Source organism: Patagioenas fasciata, chromosome 29 (assembly GCF_037038585.1).
Source record: "Patagioenas fasciata isolate bPatFas1 chromosome 29, bPatFas1.hap1, whole genome shotgun sequence".
In the NCBI taxonomy this organism is placed as follows: Eukaryota; Metazoa; Chordata; class Aves; order Columbiformes; family Columbidae; genus Patagioenas; species Patagioenas fasciata.
Genome location: NC_092548.1, coordinates 3,987,277 through 4,010,832, shown reverse-complemented (window position 1 = coordinate 4,010,832; position 23,556 = coordinate 3,987,277). Strand labels below are relative to the sequence as shown.

At 49.2% G+C, this 23,556-nt stretch overlaps 1 pseudogene; it reads left to right on the top strand.

The window, feature by feature from the left end:
• Positions 1 to 23,556, top strand: part of LOC139825811 (dynein axonemal heavy chain 9-like) — a 248,318-nt pseudogene that overhangs the window by 58,871 nt on the left and 165,891 nt on the right.

Below are 23,556 nucleotides of genomic sequence, written 5' to 3'. Positions count from 1 at the left end.
TTTATGATTTCACTCTTGTAATCTTTGTTTTTGTTTTGTTTTTCCAGTCGTGTGGGAATATTTACAAAGGCCTTTCCCAGACGGGAGCCTGGGGCTGTTTTGATGAATTTAACAGGATCTCAGTTGAGGTCCTTTCTGTGGTTGCTGTACAGGTGAGTGGAGAAACACTCATAAATAAATACAAACAGAGCAGAGCCATTCTGCAGTCTTTGGAGCAAGGGTAAAAATGGCAATTGCATATTGCCGGTTTCAGTTCTGTGTATAGGCAGGTGTGGGATTAGATCTCAAGATTAATCACATGAATATCACAGCACTGCCAAGATGTCGCAGTTACGTGCTGCAAAGCTATTTGTCACTTTTCTTGCCCCAGTTACAGCATTTGTGCCAAGACAATTCTTTGTAGCATCTTTTCCCAGACCACTACGCACCATGGCTCTGTACCTGTTCCTCCTCAGGAAAGCACTCGTGTCATTAATCTGCTGTGAGATAATTGCAGCACATCGTTTCAAGACAGAGAAGCTGCCTTGACTTGCGGCTGCTCAGTCTGCAATGTAGGGAATAATTTTCACAGAGGGGAAGAGGGGTGTTTGGGGCAGATCCGCTGGACTTCTGGGGGTTCCTTATCACCCCTGGTCAGGCACAGGTTGTGTGTCATACTCAGGAAATGGGAATACATTCAGGATTAATTTTCTTAACCTGTCTCCAAAACTATATGGCTGTGGATTTAGTTCTGGTGTCTGTAACGACAGCTCTGCCAAGTGGCTTTGGAAGGTATTCCTGGCCAACTGGCACCATTCCTTGGAGGAATGTGCGCAGCCCCGTGGTGCTCCCAAAAGCCAGTGTCAGCTGGTGACACTCGGGAGCTGGAATCTGGGGCAGATCTGCGGCCCTTGCTGACGCGCTTGCCCAGGGTACCCTGACACCGTGGGATTAAACCTGGGACAGAGCTATTGGAGCGGTGCCCAGCTGGGCATGGGTGTTTCCCCTGGCGAATGGTTTCTCATCTCCTCTGTAGTTTAGCTGCTCAGTGCATTGTGTTGGTGAGTCTCGTGTGAAGCGCAGCAGCATCCCTGGAGAAGGGCTGGAAGGGAGACTGGCCTCCCCATCGTGCCAGAAAGTCCTGCGCTCTCGTGCTTATATATATAATCTGTCACTTCGCGTCCTCCTTCCCCTCCTCTTACCAGCCCATGAGGAAACCTGGCATTATTTTATACAGGGGAAGCCTTGGGGGGCTTCAGTGCAGAAAACTGAGGTGCCAAAGTGCCCAAGTTCTTCAGGATCCAACTGTCAGCTGAGTGCGTGTTTTAGGATCCTAATACCTGATTGAGGTGCTGAATTGTTCCTGGACTCCCTTTTGGGCTCAGTGTTATAGAAAGATATAAAGCTCAGAAGTTTCTACGCTTCTGTAAATGTTTCGGTCAAAGACATTGTTCTTAACCCCTCCATGAACTCCTCATTCTTCTCACCTGTTTCACTCATAATTGGTACCTTATGTGGCATCCCAGAGAAGCCCCAGGCAGGTACAAGAGTTTATGTATCATTCCCTCTCAATTTCTCTTCCGTCAGGTCCTAGTTTAAAGTTGTCATTGAAAAAAAGTCTTTGAGGATCTTGAAATAAAAAGGGAAGCTGAACAAAAGAAGCCCAGGAATGACTCAACTGCTGATGGTTCCCTCGCTCCTGGCTGGAGCGTGGCAGCTGAAGAAAGCGGCACGGCCGTCATTCCATCATGGTGTCTCCTGGCTGCTATTAGGAGTGTTACCATGGCGATGTTTAATTGGCTGTCTTACTCATGCAGCTGATGTCGATATGGTTCCTTACAGGGAAAAATTCGATTAATTGCTTTACTTTGAGATGGCAAACAGTAGTGAGGTTAGAGCGGTGAATAGAGAGAGATTTGCCCCTCGCTGAGGTGCTGTTTGCAGAGAGGTGAACTCTTCGGAAGGAGAGGAATGAGCAGAACAAAGCTGCAATCAGGCAAATATAAAAAACAATATAATATTAGTGAGTGAAGGTGTTAGGAGAGGTCTTACAGCTTCTGCCTTCTGGTTTTGGTTTTAAATCAAACATCTGATGTCCCAAAATCTTTAAAAGTGATATCAAGTGGTCAGTTTACAACTGAGCTGAGGCCAAGCTTATTGGGAGGTGCTACCCCTTCTCTGGGCCTGGTCAGGGAACGGAGCAGGCACAGGAGGGTTTTGGGATGTCCTGAAGAGCAACGCTGTGTGGGGAGAGGTGAGATGGGTAAAGGGAATAATGGGCCCATATTGTGATAGACTTTGGGGAGTGCGTTTGGGTGTTGGCTATGTTGTGGATACCTGTACTGCCCTGTGTCTCTCTCACACATCAGACCTCTGCTGGGCTGGCTGGTTCAGAGATGGTGGAGCCTTTGGTGGTGTTTTTGCTGTGAGATGTGCTGAGCAGTGTCCCACAGGTGATGTCAAAAGCCAAGGTGAATGCAGGCAGTGCTGGGGACATTTCCCGCTCCTGAGTTGCTCTTCCTGACCCACGTTCATCATTGTCTCATGGAGCAAAGGTGTGAAGTCTTGCAACTCCTTTGCATTTTGACTTTCCACTCTCTTCAGCTCTTTTTTCTGCTTTGCCAGAGTTTGACTGAGATGGGAAATTGATATTGCCATGCTGATGTACTCCAAACAGTGTATAAAGCTTTATGCTGCCGGTAAAAAATAAAACAGTGATTAGCCCCATTTGTCACGAGGCCAAGAGTAACGAAGGAAGCACCGTTGTCTGATGTGTTTTTCATAAGTGAACGCTGATACTATAGTACTGTCTTGATTTCTAGGTGAAGAGCGTGCAGGATGCAATACGGGAGAAGAAGAAATCCTTCCATTTTCTTGGAGAAGACATCAGCTTAGTACCATCAGTAGGCATTTTCATCACCATGAACCCTGGTTACGCAGGGCGAACAGAGCTACCTGAGAATTTAAAAGCTCTCTCCAGGTGAGTCCAGGTCAGGGTTTGTGACCTGGCAGAAACTGTCTTTTGGAACATCCAGGCTCGACCTCATGTCCTTGGGGAATTCACTTGCATAGGGCATTCGCAGGTAGTTTAAGCCTTGCACAACAGGCCTGGGTCTGGGCACGCACAGGCAGGGCAAAGGAGCTCTGTCCCTTGTCGTGGGGAAGGCAGAGGGTGACCTGGCTCGTAAAAGAAGGCCTAGAAGATGAAGCTGCAAATGCGCTGCCTGTAAGACCTGTAGTCAAGAAATACTTGTTCTGCAATGCCTCCTCACCTGTCATTTTAGGCCGTGTGCGATGGTTGTGCCAGACTTTGAGCTGATCTGTGAAATTATGTTGGTGGCTGAGGGATTCATCGAGGCCCGGGTGTTAGCCAGGAAGTTCATTACTCTCTACCAACTCTGCAAAGAGCTCCTGTCCAAGCAGGTGAGCCTGATTCTGTGGCTGAGTGGTATGATGAATCTCCAAAATCAGCAGAAACATGGCACTGTGCTGCTCAGCTCCATGGCTAACGTTTCACAGCTTTTATTTAATGGCTGCATTTGCACTGGCTGCTGGGGGAGGAGAGGGTTGGTGATCATCGGAGCAATAAAATTTTCAGACTGCTTTACTGGAGCATCTGCAGGGACAAAAGCATTTGACCAGCTGCATTAATGGGAGACCTTTCAGTGAGTTTAAATGACACCATGTTTGGGGTAGTATTCAGTGACCTTTTGCTTTCCAGTCTCTTCCTATTGATTCTCCTGCCTGCAAAGGGTTTATGGTGTCCCTCTCTGAGTTCAGCCTTAGGCTGGTTCCAGGTCTTGTTAGAGTTACTGTCAGTGCAAAGCAAATCAGATTTTTCCTTGTCATTATTTGTGTAGATCGAAGCTGGGTCCAGAGGAGACCTGAATCAGGATTCCTGATGATACAAACCTGATCTTGGCTGTGCCAGCATGAGGCTGGGTGGGATATGCTCTGTCGCAGAAACTTGGTGCTGTGCCTTGAGGGGCCTGGTGGAAGCCATGGCCTCCCACACAGAGCAGTCAGCTGTCGAGCTGTGCTCTGGAGGGTGTTAACAGGACAGAAATATGAACAGTTGTTTGTTGGCTTGAGAGTTCTTCCCATGCCGTTTTGTGGTACTTTTTCAGCAATGTCTTTACTGACCCCTTATTCCTGGACCTCCTCTGAGACCAAACAGGCTTGTCATCTTGTGATGGGCAGGGTGGAGAAACTTGGGTCTTTGGGGCCTCATAATGGACTAACAAGCCTTTCACCTTGGTGGCTCCTGCAGATGCAGGGGGCTGGCTGGCCTTGCTATAGGTGCTTTATGATTTAGGTGAAACAAATTGCTTTGGTCTCTGGAGTGCAAATCCTGCTGCTGTCTTACTGCCAACTGTGAGCCCATGTGATGGTCTGAACAGCTGAATTATTTGACTCTTTAATACTGTCCCTGACGGGAATCTCACCTCCTGAGATGGAAACCAGGTCACTCAGGCTGGAGAAGGTCTCTGGCCACAATGCAAATAACAGATTTAGATGTATTTTCATTGCTTACTAGTCTGGCAGTTTGGGAATGGTGGTTCTTCACCCTACATGGTACTGTCTAAGCATAAACTCATGCCTCTTTTTTTTTCTTCCTCTGGTGTGGGATCACTACGACTGGGGCTTGCGTGCCATTAAGTCAGTGCTGGTTGTTGCTGGCTCCCTCAAGCGAGATGACCCAGAGCGACCCGAAGACCAGGTTCTGATGCGCTCTCTTCGTGACTTCAACATCCCCAAGATTGTGACGGATGATGTGCCGGTGTTTATGGGGCTGATTGGGGATCTATTCCCTGCCCTGGATGTGCCTCGGAAGCGTGACCTGAATTTTGAGTCGTTTGTGAGGCAGGCTGTGCTGGACCTCCGGCTGCAGGCTGAGGACAACTTTGTGCTCAAAGTAAGACCAAGAGATCTTCTGCTACACCCACATCGCCATCAAATCATTTGGGTTTTCTCAAACAGCTTTGCTTCTACAAAGAGAGCTCTGCACAGCATTGTCCTTGCAGGCAGATCTCGCTGGAGGGCAGTCAGCTGTGCTGGGTCTGAGGCAGCTGCACCTGCTCCTGAAGTCAGCACTGGATCAGTCTCTGGGCTTCCAAAGGGGCCAACTTTTGTAGGCTCATGAAAGTGTAGCCCCTGGAGAGCAGGGCCTCATCAGGTGGTGGTTGTCAAGTATAAACAGCGCTGAAAGTTTATCTGCAGGCTGAGGATTTCACCCATTGTGATTAGAGTGGCTGGACCAAACTCAATTGTCAAATCTGCTTGTGTCTCAGGGTCACGTCTTTCTAAAGAGGTGGCCCAGTGGGACCTATTTTATAGACCTGAACTTCAGTTTGGCATCTTTGTCTAAAATTTGGGAGTGTTTTTCTCAGGTGGTGCAGCTGGAGGAGTTGCTGACGGTCCGGCACTCTGTCTGCGTGGTGGGTAACGCGGGCACGGGCAAGTCTCAGGTGATGAGATCCCTGAACAGGACTTACCAGATAATGAAGCGGCGTCCTGTCTGGACAGACCTCAACCCCAAGGCAGTCACCAATGATGAGCTCTTTGGCATCATTAACCCAGCAACAAGAGAATGGAAAGACGGTAAATGTCATTTCATGTCTGAAATATGTAGATAAAGACGGGTATTTTTAATGACTTTCCCGAGCAGCAGCAGGGTGACTGGTTCTTCATGTGCAGGTCTGAGAGCCCAGGTGCTTGTCTGCTGCCTACAGCCACGTGACAGTTTGTTGTTGAAAGGATACACAGGATGTTTTAGCTCTTTGATCTTCAAATGGGAAATATAGCATAAGCCTACTTGATCCTATTGCCCTAAGAATAATTTTAATGCCCATTAATACCAACACTTACCAGTTCCTAAGTGGGGCAGGCAGTTTTTGGGAGTTGGCTGGACCAGTGATGGAAGAGATGTCCCTCCTGCACTGTGGTGTGCACTGGGACCCCAAAAAATGTCCCATCCCCAGGTTTTCATTGCTGATAGCACGCACAGCAGCCTTAACGTCAGTTTTTCCACTCAGTATGGCTGCCCGATCTCTGTAGCACACCAGCGTTTGCCAAGCTGTTGATCCTGCTTACTCCTGAGGAACATTTCAAACTTGCTGGAAGATTACAGAAAATCTGGAGTGGAAATGTTGGGTTGTGACTGATACATAAAGGCAGCTTCGATTTACGTGTGCGGCGGGTTTGGGAGGTGCGGGGGAGGTGAGGGAAGACATTACCATGAATCATCCACAGCAGCAGATGAGCTGCCACCCACCTCCCCTGGCCCCGCCATGGACCCTTCCCGACCCCCTGCTTTGCTCCAATGCCAGGTTAATTTCTTTCTAATTGTAATTAGGGAGCCTAAATCAAAGTGGCAGAGGGACGTGCAGGGTACAGCCTGAACTGTGCAGACTGGCTGCAGCAGTGGCTGCAGATCGAGGGCAGCGGTGACACCGAACAGCAGGAGGGACATTTTACAGGTGACTGTCCAGTGGTTTCTGGCCTGCGATGGTTTAAATGAAATAGTGGCACTCCTCCCTGAGCTTTCAAGGCAGATATTTTCTGCAGTAACCATTCCTGAAAATGTTGTTTCATGTTGTCAAAGACCAGCAAGGCAATCTCCACCACAGCCTAGCAAGAGGTGACCTGTTCCCTTACAGATCAGCCCCTGCTTTTCCGCTCCCCAGTTTTATCCTGTCACATTATCAGAAGTTGAAAAGGTCCTACATGTTAGGTGGTAAAAGGTCCCATATGGGAATCCCAAAAGTGTTCTTTGCAGAACAAAACTCTTCTTTTAAACCCCAAGAGAGCCGTGTGCTGTGGATGCACAAGGTCGGGACAGAGGCGCTTTCCTCTCCCCGCTGCCGCGGTGTATCCGAGGGAAGCCCTGCTGCCCTGAGACAGCAACTGTTTCTGATGCTAACAATGTCGGAGTGGTTCCCAAGGCGTGTGTCCAACACGTAAGGAACTGGCTGGAGGCAGAGGCGCTGAAGCGTTATTTTTGTTGACCCAGTCTCGGGATCGCACACCTGTTCCAGGTGAGCCGTTCTGCATTTGCTGAGCACAAGCTTTGTCTTCAGTCAGATGGTGCCACTAGCTGTTCCTGATCTGGATCACAAAGAAATAGCTTGTCCTGGAGAAAAAAAGAGAAAAAAAAAGAGTTCTTGTCACAATTCACTGGAAGAGAGGCTTTTTTTTAATGTTTGCCTGATGTTTTTTCATGAGGACCAGCATCTCCCGAGGTATTTTCACATGTAGAGGAGAGCAATAGTTTTGTGGAGTTTTCATTTGCTCTGCAGTGCTGCTGCTCTATTCCCAGCCTTCGTGGTCTTCTTAACATTCATTATTTACTCCCCTTGAGACTCTGTATCCTCTCTCTCCTTGATTTTACCAACATTTTGTTCTGTCATTCAATGTCATTCTGTGCTTGTTCTCCCCTCAGTCTCACTAAAGCCATGACCCAGCGTTTAATGCATCTTGATTGCCCTGATATACTTTGAGCCACAAAAAAATATTTATAAGGATTTCCTAGGCATGTTCAGGTGGTTTTCTCTGCATTGTATAACTCATGCCGCCTTTTGCCTTTGAGTAGCTACTCTACGTTTTTCTTATCCCTTATGATTCTCGGTGGGAATGAAGCTCGTGCGTAGGTCTGCAATCATTTTCAGTAGTGATAACTGATAACCCTTTTTTCACTTTAAAGCAAACTAGAACCGTATTGTGATATAGTAATATTTACGTATAGGCACATAGAGTTGTGCATGTTTGAGAGGAAAGCATTAATTAGAGTAATTTTTACTGTGTTGCTGGAGAAAACCGTTAGAGCAGGTGTCAAGTTCAGTGTTCATCACCATCTTCCTGTCACCCTCCCAGGCCTGTTTTCATCAATCATGCGAGAGCTGGCCAACATCACGCATGACGGTCCCAAGTGGATGGTACTAGATGGAGATATTGATCCAATGTGGATTGAGTCTCTTAATACTGTGACGGATGATAATAAGGTAATGAATATAAGTTAAAGAAGGAGATATTCTTTGACTGCGTGGCATGGTTCAGCCTAAAAATGCAGATGCTGAAATAACACCTCCTAGAATAATGCGGTTGTGTTTCTTCAGATACACCAAACAATATCACATATAGAAAATGGTGCATGAGGGGAAATAGCTCAAATCATGGTTTCATTGTAATTTCCCTTCCTGGAACTGGGCTCGTGGATAATCACAGATGTCCTGATTGTAACTCCAGGCCCTTCAAAAATAGGGTGGGGTCATAATTCCACACCTTTTTCCGCCGCTCGAAGGGAGTGCTGTTCCTTTGAGTCATGGAAGACAGTTCTACTGCCTGCTGGAAATCAGCTGCATTCCCTCAAGGAACTGTGCTGGCAGCAACCAAGCTTTTTAGTGCAAAGTGCTGAATGCTTTTCATTCCTGTTCCTGGGGAAGATGTCATTCTGTCTGTCTGTCTGCCCAATGCAGGTGCTGACCCTGGCGAGCAATGAGAGAATCCCTCTGAACCCAACGATGCGGTTGGTGTTTGAGATCAGCCACCTGCGCACAGCCACCCCAGCAACCGTGTCCCGAGCGGGTGAGTCCTGGCCTGAGCTCCGCACTGGGATTTGCCGTGAACCCAGGAGGATCTAGTGCCATTAACCAGTCTTCTGTTGGCCAACCTGACTCCTGTTGCAAGTACCCAACCTGAGATCACAGCGGCCGTGGGTGGACAGGGCAGGTTTTTGACAGACAAACTGAGGATCCTGACCCCAAATGCACATGTGGAGCTGTCATCATCCTGGAGATTTACCCAGAGCACTCTGACTGTTGGTGGGTGATCATGGCTTCAGCGTTGCTGAGTGCTCCTGTTGTGCAAAGCCCTTTGGATGGACTTTATGAGGAGAAGGACAGTATCTGTCTCAAAGAGTTCTTGATCTTCTGAAGAAGTGCATGAAGTATGGGAGAAGGGAATGGAGGTGTCCCCTAGTTTTACACATGGGGAAATGGGGCCCAGAGCAATGAAACTGCTCAGACAAGACAATGTTCTGAATTTAGGGCAAGGTCATGAAAAGCGCCGTGGTTTCAAGGGTGAAGTTTCTTCACTGTTCATGTTTCTACTCTGCAGTGGGGCAGGAAAAGGGGGCAGGTAATGGGACGTCCCGTCATATTTGATAGGGTTTTAGTTGTGTGAAAGTACCTGGTAAACTCTGCTGGAAGAAAGGAACAGTTTCTGCTATGTCTTTACTATATGTTCTCTCTTACCCTGGGCCTAAAGGGATCCTGTACATCAACCCGTCGGATCTGGGCTGGAATCCTCCAGTGAGCAGCTGGATCGACAGGCGAGAGATCCCGTCCGAAAGAGCCAACCTGACCATTTTGTTTGATAAGTACCTGCCCATTTGCCTGGACACCCTCAGAACAAGGTACCATCTGATGAGTGATTGTGTCACCCGTGGTGAGGGCATGGGGACACCTGCCACTGTCCAGCCCAGCTGTGCTGCGCTGGGTTGTGCTGCACATGATCCTCCTTGCCCCTGGAAGCCCTGAGCATCATTGGCTTAAGCTTAGAGAACCAGCAGGGCGAGGTGGGCAAAGTGACGCTCCTGCCTGTATCGTGTTGGTCAGATCTGGTTTTCATCTGATTTTGATTTGATTTTTATTGTATTTCCTGTATCAACTCTCTATCTCTTGGAAAATAATTCCGGCAGATCCCAAAGAGAAAGCTTTTCAGCCTCCTGATGTGTCAGGCTAGACCTGAGCGCACTCCACAAGTTATTTTTCATTAAGAACTTGGGTATTTGGAAGGGTCCTAGTGCTTCTTGGCTTGATTTGGCTTTAAAGCAGTGTCCACAGGGAAGTCATGTGGTTCTTGCTTATCATCATGTGAAACCATTCTCTTTCTCATACTGTGGTGAGGACTGGCCAAAGGAGAGTCCCAGAAAACTTAAGGGAGCATCTCCCATCCTCTACTTGCTTCCTATAGTTGCACTTTCCTTTAAAAACAAAAGAAAAATCAGTGAGCATGGGAGATGTCAGCCAAAAGGGGGATGTGTCAGAAGGGTCTGGAATCAGGACTTAAACATTGTGCTAGGGAACTTCTCTCTGTGGGACCAAGTTGGTTTTGACTGTTGGTAGCAAAGTCAATCGGACGTTTCCCATTCTGTTTGCTGAACATTGTCTCAGAGCGTGAAATCCACGGGATTAGCTGCAGGCAGCCCTGAGCTGAGTGTTTTGGTAGCTTGCTTAATTCAGAAATCGTAGAACCAACCTTTCAAATAGCTATAATTACTTTATGGAGGACTTCAGTGCAGCTACAATATTAGTTTGGAATTCTGTAAGTGTAGCTTAAATGAATGTAAAATGGCAAGATGAAAGGGTTTGTTTTATTACTCCTCTATTTGACCGCTTTTGAACTCATCGTGCTTGCAGGAAATCATTGCCTTTAGCAAGTCTTCCATTCTGCTTCTTTCAAGAAGATCAAAGTTTTAAAATGCTTGAAACTTCTGATTATTGTTATTACTTGTATATGTGCCGGTGCCAGCGGGTCTGAGTGTGAGAATGGGTGTTCTCTTTATTGTACCTGGGAATAGGACACGTACCGCTGACAAGCAGAATGCCAGTATTCTGAAAGAGCATTTCTAGTCTTCCTGGGTTGTGATGGACGTATTGCTTTCTAATTTCCATCCCTTAGATTTAAGAAGATTATTCCCATTCCTGAACAGAGTATGGTTCAGATGTTGTGCTACCTCCTTGAATGTCTCCTGGCAGAGGAGAACACACCTCCTGACTGTCCCAAGGAGCTTTATGAACTTTACTTTGTCTTTGCTGCCGTCTGGGCCTTTGGTGGATCAATGTTTCGAGATCAGGTAAGACGGAAGATGCCTCTTCAGCATCTTTCACACAGTTTGTTTGTGTGGTTTTGTGTTGTTTTGATTTCTTCATACTTTCTGAAACATAGTGCTATGCCAGTAATGCTGTTTTCCTGGGGCTCTCATATAGGTGATAATAAACTAGAAACACAACAATTCCTTTTACGAAAGGCCTCGTTATCCAGGGTGTAACACCACCGGAGAACAGCTGAGGGGTCAGTGGTAAAGGTGGAGGGATGTTTGCTTATGCAGATGCATTTCACTGGGGAGAAACATAAGGTTAACTTATAGAAGGCTGTGGATGTGCATAATGTGATCAAATTAAGACTGATTTATCAGATGGATGTATCAGTGGAGCAGTCTTTCAGCCTTCTGACTGCACAGGTAGACGTGCTACATAACACAAACCAGCCGGTGTTTTGTCACCAGGGCAGAGCAGAGCCGGAGGAACAACCTCCCTTGACCTGCTGGTCATACTTTTCCTAACGCACCCCAGGTGCCATTGACTTTCGTGGCCACAGGGGCACACCTACTCTTGGGTGGTTGCATCCCCTAGTCAGAGGACGCCTTATCCTCAGATCTAAAGTGTGTAGTCCTGATGTCTGGGTCTGCCCACACTGCACTGCTGTCAAGGGCTTGGAGATCCACGTCTGATCTCCGCTGGGCTCGTGTCAAACTCTGTGTTGTCTGGACTATGCGGGAGGTCTCTCCACGAATGTAACACCAGACACCCCTCCCCAGCTCGGGTGGAGGCACTGCCGTTCTTGATGGCTGCTCAAGTGCTCCCAGGGGTCTCTTTGTGTGTTTTCATGTACCTTAACGCCAGACCTAGAGTGTCTGCTGGTCTCTTCAGATTTGCTCCATGCCAAGGATCAGATGCTTCAGGAAGTGCTGAACAACACAGCTCAAGCTCAGCTGGGTGCTCACTTGGTGCCATCACACCTTGTGACCATTGAATGACCTGTGCGAGACCAGCTTCCTCGGTCCTTGTGGAGCCTCCATTTCCCATGTGCCAGCTGGGAAATACTCAGCCTTAGTGTTGCCAGTCTAGGATGACTTAAAGAAACAAAACAAAGCACAATAAAGCCTGGGAAGCACTACTTGTCTTTGCTTCAGCAGTACAAGCGCAAGTATGCTGGTGTGCGGTGCTGTGGCAGCTGGCCGCTGTGTTCCCCGTGCCGCACAGTCAGTCTCGGGTGCATCAGGCCAGGCTCCTGCCTGCGGTAGTGGCTCTGGGTGGGCTGCAGGAGCAGCTGCAGGCACAGCGACCCTCCGGGAGGCTCCGCCGGGAGCCTGGCTGTGCGTTACTGCCCGCGATGCTCTGTAAATGTCAGAGCTGAGAGTGCGAGGATACAGCAGTCCGAGCAATGGGGAGCCTGATGAAAAATGATCCAATATAAAATCTGTTTATTGCTTTCCACCGAAGGTGCCCTTCGCGCTGACCTTTCGCGGCCGAAATGTCAGGAGAAACAGTCTGGGAGGCTTCCCACTACTCGGTGCTTGTTGGTGGGTAGCGGGGCCCCTGTATAAAAACAGATGATAGATTTGCCATTTCCTGGCTCTGAAATTAGCGGTAATCCATATGGGGTTTTTATTAAGGAAGTGGTTTGAATTCCACACCGTTCTGGCAATAGAGCTGGGGCTGGAGTGGCTCCATTTAACCGCGGGGTCAGGGAGGGCGGGCAGCGCGGCACAGCGCGCTTGCAGGCGGTTTGGCTGTGGGGGTAAGGGCACCCTTGTGGGAAAGCTTTTAGCAGCCACGCACGTCCCGCTCCACTGCGGGCGACTCTGCTGCCGCTGCTGAGGAGTTATAACAACAGGAGAATGGAGAATTACAGGGATTCTGCCTCTCTGAATAGCACGAGTCTGCAAAATCGTGGATACTGTTAATGTGTTTTTCAAATCCACTGGTCTTTTGAGGGACTGTGGCTCAGGAGGCTTTATGGAGGACACTTGGTTCAGTTCAGCAACAAACCCAGGTTTCCTTATGGAGGCCGAGCAGCCTATGGACAATGTGTTGGTGACCCCACATTGTATGGCTATGGGGAGGAGAGACCCGCAGACACCCCAGGAACAAACTGTGCTGTTAAAACGGGCTAAATGATGCGTCCGGTATTTCACAAACATCTTTCTCACAGCAGTTTTCCTCTCCTCCTCTCCTCCACCTCTCTCCAGTTCCCATTGTCCACATGGGAAGGTGTTTGGGCAGAATGGCTGGCCCAATGTCATACAGGAGACCTAGGGCAGAGGAGGGGACTAAGCACATTTTGTGAGTCCTGACCCAGCATCTAAAGCAAAACTGTCACCCCAGTTGAAAAAATTCAGATGCTCCAAAATCTCCATGTGTAGAAAGATACAATGGGGAAAAGCAAGGAAACGGGTGCTTTGAGGGGAATGTGGCAGCGCAGAATCACGGCGGGGTCAGAGGGGCAGCCCCTCGCTGCTGCTTTGGTACGCTGGGGTCTGCAGTCCTGCTTGTCTGAAACGTTGTGGCTTGAAAAGAAGCCAGAAGACAACAACTCACTCTGAATAGAGTGGTGTGATTGATGAGGAAAGGCTTTGGTATGCGTGCTGTGACTGACCATGAGCACAGATGTAGACGGATGTTGTGTCCTTGTCTGTTGGAAGAAGTAGGCACCAAGAATCAATCAAGTGGTCTGTTTAGTCATAGGCACGTATTTCTCTTTTTCAAATTGATCCATCTATCTAGTCTCAGACATACCAAGAGTGATCAACACAGAGGATGAATTATTTAGATGAATAAATAGGACTGATGAGCAGAAATGAAGAAAATGAAAAATTAGGCTTAATAGCAGGAAAAATGATAAGAACTTTATGCTGTGGAATATATTTTAAGGACTAATCCCGCTCTGGTGGACTGGGATAGATAACATTCTCCATTACTAATTAATTGATCCAGATTAGTGTATTTTCTCCACTTTTTGTCTTATAGCTTGTGGACTACAGAGTGGAGTTCAGCAAGTGGTGGGTGGCAGAATTCAAGACTATCAAGTTTCCCTCTCAGGGCACAGTCTTTGACTTCTACATTGATCCAGAAACGAAGAAGTTTGAACCTTGGTCTAAACTTATTCCTCAGTTTGAATTTGATCCAGAAATGCCCTTACAGGTATGTGAACCTTGCACGTGTTTTGTCTGGGAAGAGCACATGCATTTTAGTGACTGTATGCAGGCATTTCAATTGAAGTCTCATTCGAGGTCAAGCACTTCATAATAAGAATGGCATTCCGTCCTGGTTTTGTTAAAAACAAGTTTCTCTTTTAGTGAATTTGCCTGTCAGGTAAAACCTTCATATCAGCTGCGTTTTCCTGGAGAACCAGATCCATGTTTTGGTAAACATAGCAATGGAATGTGAGGTTATTGATAAGGACAGATTCGCATCTCGCGAGAGGGGCAATGAGAAACAGGTGACCAAGAAACTGACAAACAGAGTATAACATCCCATTCACGTGAACACTTCATATAAAAGTGGGAGATCACGAGGATCTCGTCCATTTTGCTTATGGCCGAGATTAGGAGAGGACCTTGCTGGTCGTCCCTGCGAACTGAGGCCTCATGACAGACTGAATCCAGCTCCGGTTGGCTGCACAGTCCAGTCCAGGACTTCAGGTGCCAGCTCTGCAGTTGCTGGGGCTTTCAAGATTGGTTTTGTATATTTTGTATTATTTTCTCTATTCTTATTAGTAGCATTAGTAAAACATCTTTAATTTTTCCAATTCTCTTCTATCTATCCTTCTTTCCCTCCCAATCACCTGTCCTGAGTGGGAATGGGGGAGAGAGAGGGGCTGAAGGTGGGGGAGAGGGGGCTAACAACACATCTGCCATGGTTGTATTGTCACCCCACAATCAAAACCCTTGACACATTCTTTATGAAGTACAACTCAATTACCCATCTTTCTTTACTGTACTTTGACTGTGAAGACTCATCCTCCATCCATCTTCCAGAGCTGAGTGATGTCCATGAGGCGCAGGCTCAGAGACACCTATGAGCCAGGGCTGGTGTGCCCAGGGTGCGGGATGGAGGTGCGTTTGGCCTGCAGAGAGAAGCAGGATGTGGGACAACGTAGTGACAAAGTCCCTGAGACACCATCTCGTCATTCTGCGTGGCTGAAAATAGGGTTGTTTATATGATTTGGACGAAAAATGAGAGTTGCTGCAGGTAGTGAATTGCGTTCGCCAGCTATGCCTTTCTTTCCTTTTAGAGGTGCCACAGTGAGCAGATGACTTGTAAAAATTGTTACCATTTTAGCAAAATGTGTGTTTGCGGGGAGATCCAGATGTTGCTCCCAGCATCCCGCTGTCATTGTTTCGTCTGTACAGATAGTTTGACTTGAATGGTTGGTAGCAGTGTATTGTTCCCTTCCTAGCGCCATCTAGAAACTCAGGTCACCGCACTCATTCCTGGCTCTCCCAGTTTGATGTCTCCTCAGAACATGGCAGTGGGGTGGTGCCACAGATGGGTACACTTACCTGCTCGTTTTGCCCCTCTCAGGCTTGCCTGGTGCCCACCACCGAGACGGTCCGTGTGCGGTACTTCATGGACAGGCTCCTGGAGCGCCGGCGCCCCGTGATGCTGGTGGGCAACGCCGGCACGGGGAAGTCTGTGCTGGTGGGGGACAAGCTCTGCTCACTGGATACAGACGCCTATGTGGTGAAGAAGGTCCCGTTTAACTACTACACCACCTCTGCCATGCTGCAAGGTAAGACAATGGCTGAGATGTGGGACTTCTGCCTGGCAGGTCACCAAATTCCTGGGGTGTCCGTCGGGGTTTGGAGCTGGGTGTGCACTGTGGGCACTGCACTGGCACCCACTGACTCTTAAATCCCACTGTGAAACTCACTGGTCCGCAGACTCCTGGTTTTATGGAAAATGGCATTTCCCAACATGAGGGATTGAATTCTGAACACCACGACTCTGGTTCAGGGCTGTGCGAAGCACACACTTAAATCTGCTGCTGTTCTCTACAGCACACAGCTCGTACTTGACTTGAGGTGTGTCTTTAATACGCTTGAATTTAAGCCCGTGCTGAATAGAATGGGTTGCTTGGCTGGGATCTAAGCTGTGCTCAGAGTGCAATGATGGGAATTGCATCCCAGTTGTCAGTGAGGACAGTGCTAATGGGGATGTGCAGGTGCTGCTGGTTCCTGGGCTGTCCCCCGCATCCTGATGCAGCCCCGTGTGCTCCCACGGAGCGGGTGCCACATCCCACCGCCCCAGGGGACACGGCTGCTGACCCTGGGAGGCTCTGACCTGGGGAAGCCCATGAGAATATCTTTGATGAGGATTTTGGCACATCAGTGAAAGATGAAGTTTGAGACCAGGATAAGGTCAGTTCTGCTGTGTAGTCTTTTCACAGATGAAGAGAAAGAGGGAATTGTTGAAAAGTGACTCATTTTGGAATGGTATTTTCACTTTCAGTTGACCTAAAGAGAGAGGATAATTTTCTACATGTATTTATTAATCAGGAATGAAACAACCTTGCTTGTTTTGAGTTGAACAACAGCTGTGGGTCACTGTAAACCAAAATAACTTCCTTTATGGAGTTTGGTCTGACCCAAGTGTCCTGAAATCCCTTTACTCCCTCTACAGGACCAGCACCAGTGAGACCAAGGTTTTAACCTTCACCATGTGGGTTTTTCCTGGCCAGGTGGCCCTGGGGCGAACACGCTCACGGCCATGAGCATCACAGCCCCTGTCTGTGCTCTGCTGGGCTCCCGACACTGCAGATGTTTTAAGGAAGGTGTCAGAGTTTAAAGTTGCCCTGTGGGACTGATCCACTCGCAGAGGTGACAGCACAGGCTCAGCCCACGCTGTGTCACCTGGGGCTGTGTCGTGGAGTCACGGCAGCTTTCTGGGGCAGGTCTGAAGGGTTTTGGGTCTTGCTAGTGTGTGATGGCTGCAGTCTCCCTCCTCCCTCCCAGGTGCCCCTTTGCTTTTTTCCCTGTGTTGGGGTCTCTGCAAAATGCCCTTGAGCTGCTAAATGGGCTGAGCTGTCTGGCTGGCTGTCTGTCTGTCTCTCTGTCTCTCTGTCCAGCTGCCTGGGTGGGGGACAAAGATGCTGAGGGACCTAGAGATTCTTTCTTATGGGGAGAGACTGAGAGCTCTGGGGCTGTTGAGCTGGAGAAGAGAAGCTGAGAGGGATCTGATCAATGGATCAATATGTCAGGGTGGCTGTCAGAGGATGGACCAGAGTCTGTTCAGTGGTGCCCAACGCCAGGGTGAGGGGCAGCGGGCACAGACTGAAACACAGGAGGCTCCATCTGAACATGAGCAGAAACTTGTTTGCTGGGAGGTGCCAGAGCCTGGCCCAGGCTGCCCAGAGCGGGTGTGGAGTCTCCTTCTGTGAGACATTGAAACCCGCCTGGACCCACCTGTGTGATCTGCTCTGTGACCCTGCGTGAGCAGGGCTTGGACTGGGGATCTGCAGAGGTCCCTTCAGCCCAACCAGCCTGGGATCCTGTGATTCTGTGAATGTGCAGCCGTTTGTCTCCAGCTGGATGGGCGAGTGTGTGCAGGTGTTATTTGTACAGGCAGACCTGGCACCGTGTCCCTGGTCATGAGCTGTGGGCTGAGTCAGTGATTTTCTTCCCCTGCACAGAGGAGCAAGTTGTCTTGTGTGTGGATGAAGATGTGGTGGTGAGATTTGCATTGAGAAGCATGATTTATACTGCTTGGCCTGGATCCCTGCTGCTCATTTTTTAGAGTTAATTTGTCCCTTTTTGTGTAGTTTGTCACTTGGCTGCTTTATTCTTTTCCCCAGCAGGCACATCTTTAAATTTGTAAAACATGGGCACAAAGTAATTTTGGATTTTTTCTTACTTAAAAAAGATCCTAACCTGAGTTCCAGTAGCTCCTTAGACAAGGTGCCTGTTGCTGCAGAGATGTATAAGATGCAGCCCTTAGGGGAAGCAGAGTTGTTGTTCAACCCATCCCTGCATCCTGTGGCTTCCAGAAGCGCCATGTGCACAGGGGTTAAAAGGAGCCCAACACTCTCTCTGCCTGAACCTGGGGCCAGTTTGGGGATTTTCTGTAGTTTATTGTGACTAAATACCACATTCTGTGGCATTTGCCCTGGGCCTCGCTCTGCTTCGTGCCCTCTTGGGCCTCTGCCCCTCCATCAGATGTAGCCCTGACTTCTGTCATTCAGAGAAATTGCAATAAATCTTGTGGTTTTTTTTGTTTGGGTTCTTTTTTTCCCTCTCCCTTGCTCCCCAACCAGAAGGTACGAGGTGTCCAGACTGTTTCTTTGAGGTGCTGGTTTGAGTATGTGTCAGGATCTCACACAGACACACCGCCCCTTATTATTATTGTGAGATACGGCTTTGAATTAAAATACCACTTCCACGAACATGTCACTTGATCCCCAGTAATTGCATTTCAGTGTGATGAATCTCTTGCATACTTGTTTAACCTCAAAAAGGGCTGATTTTATATGTTAATTAGGGACTAATTAAATTTAAATTAAATGCTTATTTGAAACACTTAATTTAACTTGCTACCAGAAATTTCAAATATTGTGGTTTTATTGAACGGGGAGAGAGGCTCCGCTGAGGAAAGATTCATCATTTTTCGTAGCACAATCCATTCCTTTGTGCAGCAGCTGTCTGTGACAAGAAATCAGCTGCATTTTGAGTGGTGAGCAAGGCGAGCTGTCTGCAGTGCACCCAAGCAGGAAAAACCCAGCGTTTTGAAAGGTCTGTGATCTGAAACAAACCAACGGAATATAAATCTTCCTTAACAACTTTTGCACGTGATAATAAATGGCTTAAAAAAACTCCCAGTCCCGTTTACATTTGCCAGTCTTCCCTAATTACAAAGAATTGCTACTTACCGTGTGCTGCTTTATAGCACCTTATAGGTCTGTTGCCAACCCAAAACTGCTAATGAAACAAATTCTTCGAGTAAGCACAGGGCAGAAAACCCACCCGGGGTCTGGGCAGAGGAGCGTTGCTTCCGTTTGCTTTTCCACTTACTGAGACAGTAAAGGTTGCCTGGGCTGCAATCAGAGGAATCGATAACCTATAGAACATGATGTGCAGCGACGTGGGGTGATTTTTATTAAATATCAGCCCAGGATTATAAATATTCCCCACGTTTTATGAGCTAGAGCAACATATGACCCCAGCCTTCTGCTAAAACAAATTAAAGTCTTCCAAGGCTTTGAAATGCGAAACTGTTCTCTCCGTGCTTTCCTTTGCGTGTGCGTGACCCTACTTGAAACTAGGTGGTAATTTGACAGCTCGTGTTGGAATTAAGTCTTGTCACATTATCTGGAGGGTTGGGTAACGCTGGTGAGAAGATCAGGGAACTTGTGATTATTTGATGCATTTAAATAAAAGTGTCATGTTGGTTGTTCTGAAGATGTCCAGGAATTTGGCCCTGAGATCGCCTATTTTTGTCTAACAGGGTAAAAGATGCATATATTCACAAAACCAGCAGCTTTGCTCGTGGGCTTCTGTGCCCACAGCATCCATCTCCCTTTCTCCATCGCAGCGCCCAGTGCCTGCTGCCCTGGCCACGCTGCAGTTGCCGCATCGCCGGGGCAGGCAGCAGGGGATGCTCACTGCTCTGGCACAGCCACCTCTGCAAGCAAGATTTCGTTTAAAAAATTATGCAGAAGAGATTCAAAAGGCTTTATCTTGCATGAAAAGCTCTTGTTTGCTCTGAGGTAGACATGTTTTGTAGCAGACGAAGTTTGTTGTATTTTTGTTTGGAAGGAAGAGTTGAGAGCTTTCTGATTTAAGTCAAACCAAAGTGCTGACCAAGGGTCCCTGCAGGGCTCCCAGCTGCACTGTAGAATCATAGAATCAGTTTGGTTGGAAGAGACCTTCAGGATCATCGAGTCCAACCGTAACCCAGCTCTAGCACTCTAGTCCCTGAGAACCTCATCTCCACGTCTGTCCAACCCTCCAGGGCTGGTGACTCCAGCACTGCCCTGGGCAGCCTGTTCCAATGCCCCACAGCCCTTTGGGGAAGAAATTGTTCCCCAGATCCAGCCTCAGCCTCCCCTGGTGCAACTTGAGGCCGTTTCCTCTGCTCCTGGTGCTTGTTCCTGGGGAGCAGAGCCCGACCCCCCCTGGCTCCAAGCTCCTTTCAGGCAGTTCAGAGATCAGAAGGTCTCCCCTCAGCTCCTGTTCTCCAGCTGAACCCCCAGGCCCCTCAGCTGCTCCTCATACAGCTGCAGCTGGGGGACATCTCAGCTCCTTGAGGGGCCGCTGTAGCTACACACAGCACAGCATTGAGCTGGGCTGAGAAATCATTTTTATTTTGCAGCAGTTGCTCTCCCAGTAGATGAGCTTTGCACCTCTGCCTCCCTACAGGTATGCTTGAGAAACCTCTGGAGAAAAAGGCTGGTAGGAATTATGGCCCTCCAGGTACCAAGAAGCTCGTGTACTTCATTGATGATCTCAACATGCCCGAGGTGGACGCTTACGGGACAGTGCAGGCCCATACGCTGATCCGGCAGCACCTGGACTACGGCCACTGGTAGGAGCCTGCTTGGGCTTGGTTGTCGGAGACCTTTTTGTTCAGCTCCAGTGCTGGGGAGTGGGTTTGAGAGAATCTCAAAGCGTGGGTCCCTCTTCCCATTGCATACTGCTGGGCTAGAGCTGGTTGGGAGGCTCTGGGTGAACTGAGAGTTGAGCACCCTCAGGGCTTCCCCTGTCCCCAGCAAACAAATTCACTTAGAATCACAAAACGTCCTGAGCTGGAAGGGACCCGCAAGGATCATCGAGTCCAGCTCCTGTCCCTGCACAGGACAACCCCACAGTTCACACCGTGTGTCCGAGGACGTTGTCCATCGCTTCTTTAATACCGCTTGATTGCTTACTCATAGCTGGGTTGAGAGGAGCTTTGCTCTGCTCTTGCTGTGGCTTGTGACTGTGGTCCCAGTGCAAAGCCTGCGAGGGGAGCGCGATGCTCGGCCTTGCTGCCCCGCGACGCTGAGAGCAGAGGCGGCTGTGGATTTGGCCTCAGCTGGGGTGAACCCCCCTGCTGTGAGCACCTAACATTGTCTTCTGTCAGGCAGCAGCAAACAACCATTATCTAGGCAGAGGTGATTTGAAGGAAAAGCAGTGACTGTTTTGGAAGGAGATTGGTGTGTTTTACACTTTAGCCAGCAGCTCTGTGTGGGACATGAATATTTGCATCTCTCCACAGGGAATACAGGGCAGGGACGCATTGCAATTTCCACTCTCCTCAGCTGTGTGCATGCCTGAGCTCTGCCAAAAGCTTCCGAGGAACAGAGACAGTGGAGCGGAGGCAGAAATCTTGGGCTGTGGGTGTCAGGGAAGTCAGGCAGATAGAGGGTGAGGGAGCTGCGAGGGAGCGTTGGAGGCACAAGGGGCTGCAGCGAGGAGTAGGGGGATGCAGTGAGGCGCAGAGGGATGCAACGAGGTGTGGGGGATGGAGTGAGGCATAGGGGGATGCAGCGAGGTGCGGTGGGATGCAGCAACGTACAGGGGATGCAGCGAGGTGCGGGGGGATGCAGCAACGTACAGGGGATGCAGCGAGGTGCGGGCGGATGCAGCAACGTACAGGGGATGCAGCGAGGTGCGGGCGGATGCAGCAACGTACAGGGGATGCAGCGAGGTGCGGGGGGATGCAGCAACGTACAGGGGATGCAGCGAGGTGCGGGCGGATGCAGCAACGTACAGGGGATGCAGCGAGGTGCGGGCGGATGCAGCAACGTACAGGGGATGCAGCGAGGTGCGGGCGGATGCAGCAACGTACAGGGGATGCAGCGAGGTGCGGGGGGATGCAGCAACGTACAGGGGATGCAGCGAGGTGCGGGGGGATGCAGCATGCCATGGGTCCCCTCCCAGACACATCGAGGCCTTCTGCCCATGTGCTCAGCAGTGCCCACTGGGCACTGTATTGCATGCAGGAAGTTATCATCTCACCAATATAATAGGCTCAGGTAGGATCTCTCAGCAAAGCATATTTTATTAACGATTTTGCAAGGTCGGGTGTTCCACCTAAAGGTAGGCACACAAAACAGGGCAAAAAGCCACTGCTTATATCCACCCCTAATCCCAACTGCAAATTCCCTCCCCAGTTCCCCGTTGGTTGGGTACGGCAGGGTTTACAGACTACCTGACACTTCCTAGCTGCCCAGGCTCAGTTTACCTGTCTCACGACTCCATTCTAATAACCCTTCCCATTATTTCTTTATTTTCATTGAAGGTGTGTTTTCTTGACTGTCTGAATTTTAACCACTGGAATGGTTTTCAATTCCTCCACACCCGCTCTGGGCAGCCTGGGCCAGGCTCTGGCACCTCCCAGCAAACAAGTTTCTGCTCATGTTCAGATGGAGCCTCCTGTGTTTCAGTCTGTGCCCGTTGCCCCTCACCCTGGCGTTGGGCACCACTGAACAGAGTCTGGTCCATCCTCTGACACCCACCCTGAGATATTGATCCCATTGATCAGATCCCTCTCAGCTTCTCTTCTCCAGCTCAACAGCCCCAGCTCTCTCAGTTTCTTGTCACAAGAAAGGTGCTCCAGATCCCTTAGCATCTTTGTAGCCACCGCTGGACTCTCTCCAGTAATTCCTTGTCCTTCTTAAACCAGGGAGCCCAGGACTCCCTGTCCTCCCCCGGCAGCAGCAGCCTGCTGACCCTTGTCATGTCCCACCTGGCGCTATGGTTGGGGGAAGTGTGACTGAGATTTGTCAGTCCCCTGGGTTGGAAAAAAGTACATACAATCCTGAAGGTCCACAAACAAAAGACCTTTATTTTTTGTAGCTTGGTCCAATTGGCAAATGACTCAGTGGCAGAAGGATTTATGTTACTTAAGCTCAATCGATAAACAGTTTAGCAGCGAAAAGATTCACATGAAAGAGTTTTGTGGCACAAGTGGGGCTCTAAACCTTATGTTACTGTATTACTCACAAAAAGGAAGGCAAAGAAATAGGAATATAGGAAGGAAAGAGAGAGGAAGAAAAGAAGGGGAAAGGAAGGGGGAAGGAAATGGGAAGGGAAGGAAAAGGAAAGGGAAAGGAAAGGTCTCACCACCCTTAGGGCTCCGTGGTGTGTTTGAGGGGTTTGTAGTCTCAGGTCCAGTTCCTATGCAGGAATGCTTGGGTCTGTAGTCAGGGTTCAGCACCCTGTGGTGTGTGGTTCGGTTCCCGTGGTCAGCCCGGTGGGTGGAAGGGTCCCCAGGGTGGCACCCTGCCCGTGCTGGCACAGGTTTTATAGGGTTTATAGCCCTCGGGATCACCTGGGCTTTTGTGCAGGCGTCACTGGGGGTGATTGTGGAAGATGGGGGAGGCCCGAAGGGTCTCTCAGCCTGGGCCTTGACACCGTGTCGGGCCTGTCAGCGCACAGGCTGCGTGTCCTTCAACACAGCACTGCCTGTGTCACCCAGCCTTTGTCTGTGGCTGTCACCTCGGCCTTGACATGTAAATCACCATTCACCTGCTCACGATGGCCCGTCTCCCATGACTGGGTGTTGCAGGGCTGGGTTTGCCACAGTGTTTGAGAGTCACCCTTGTAGTCTCTCACACCCTGTCCCGGGTTGGGATCAAACCAGAGACACTCCTGCTGTTTTCTGCCATTTCCATGCAAGTGAAGAGTATGGCCCAGGGGCTTTGCTCAGTGCTTATTACTGATAGAAATATTAGCTACAGGTTGTTGAAGCTGAAGGATTTCCACCAGGAGCAGGACTCGCGTGTGCCAGGCCGTGTACAGATAGGCCGGCAACC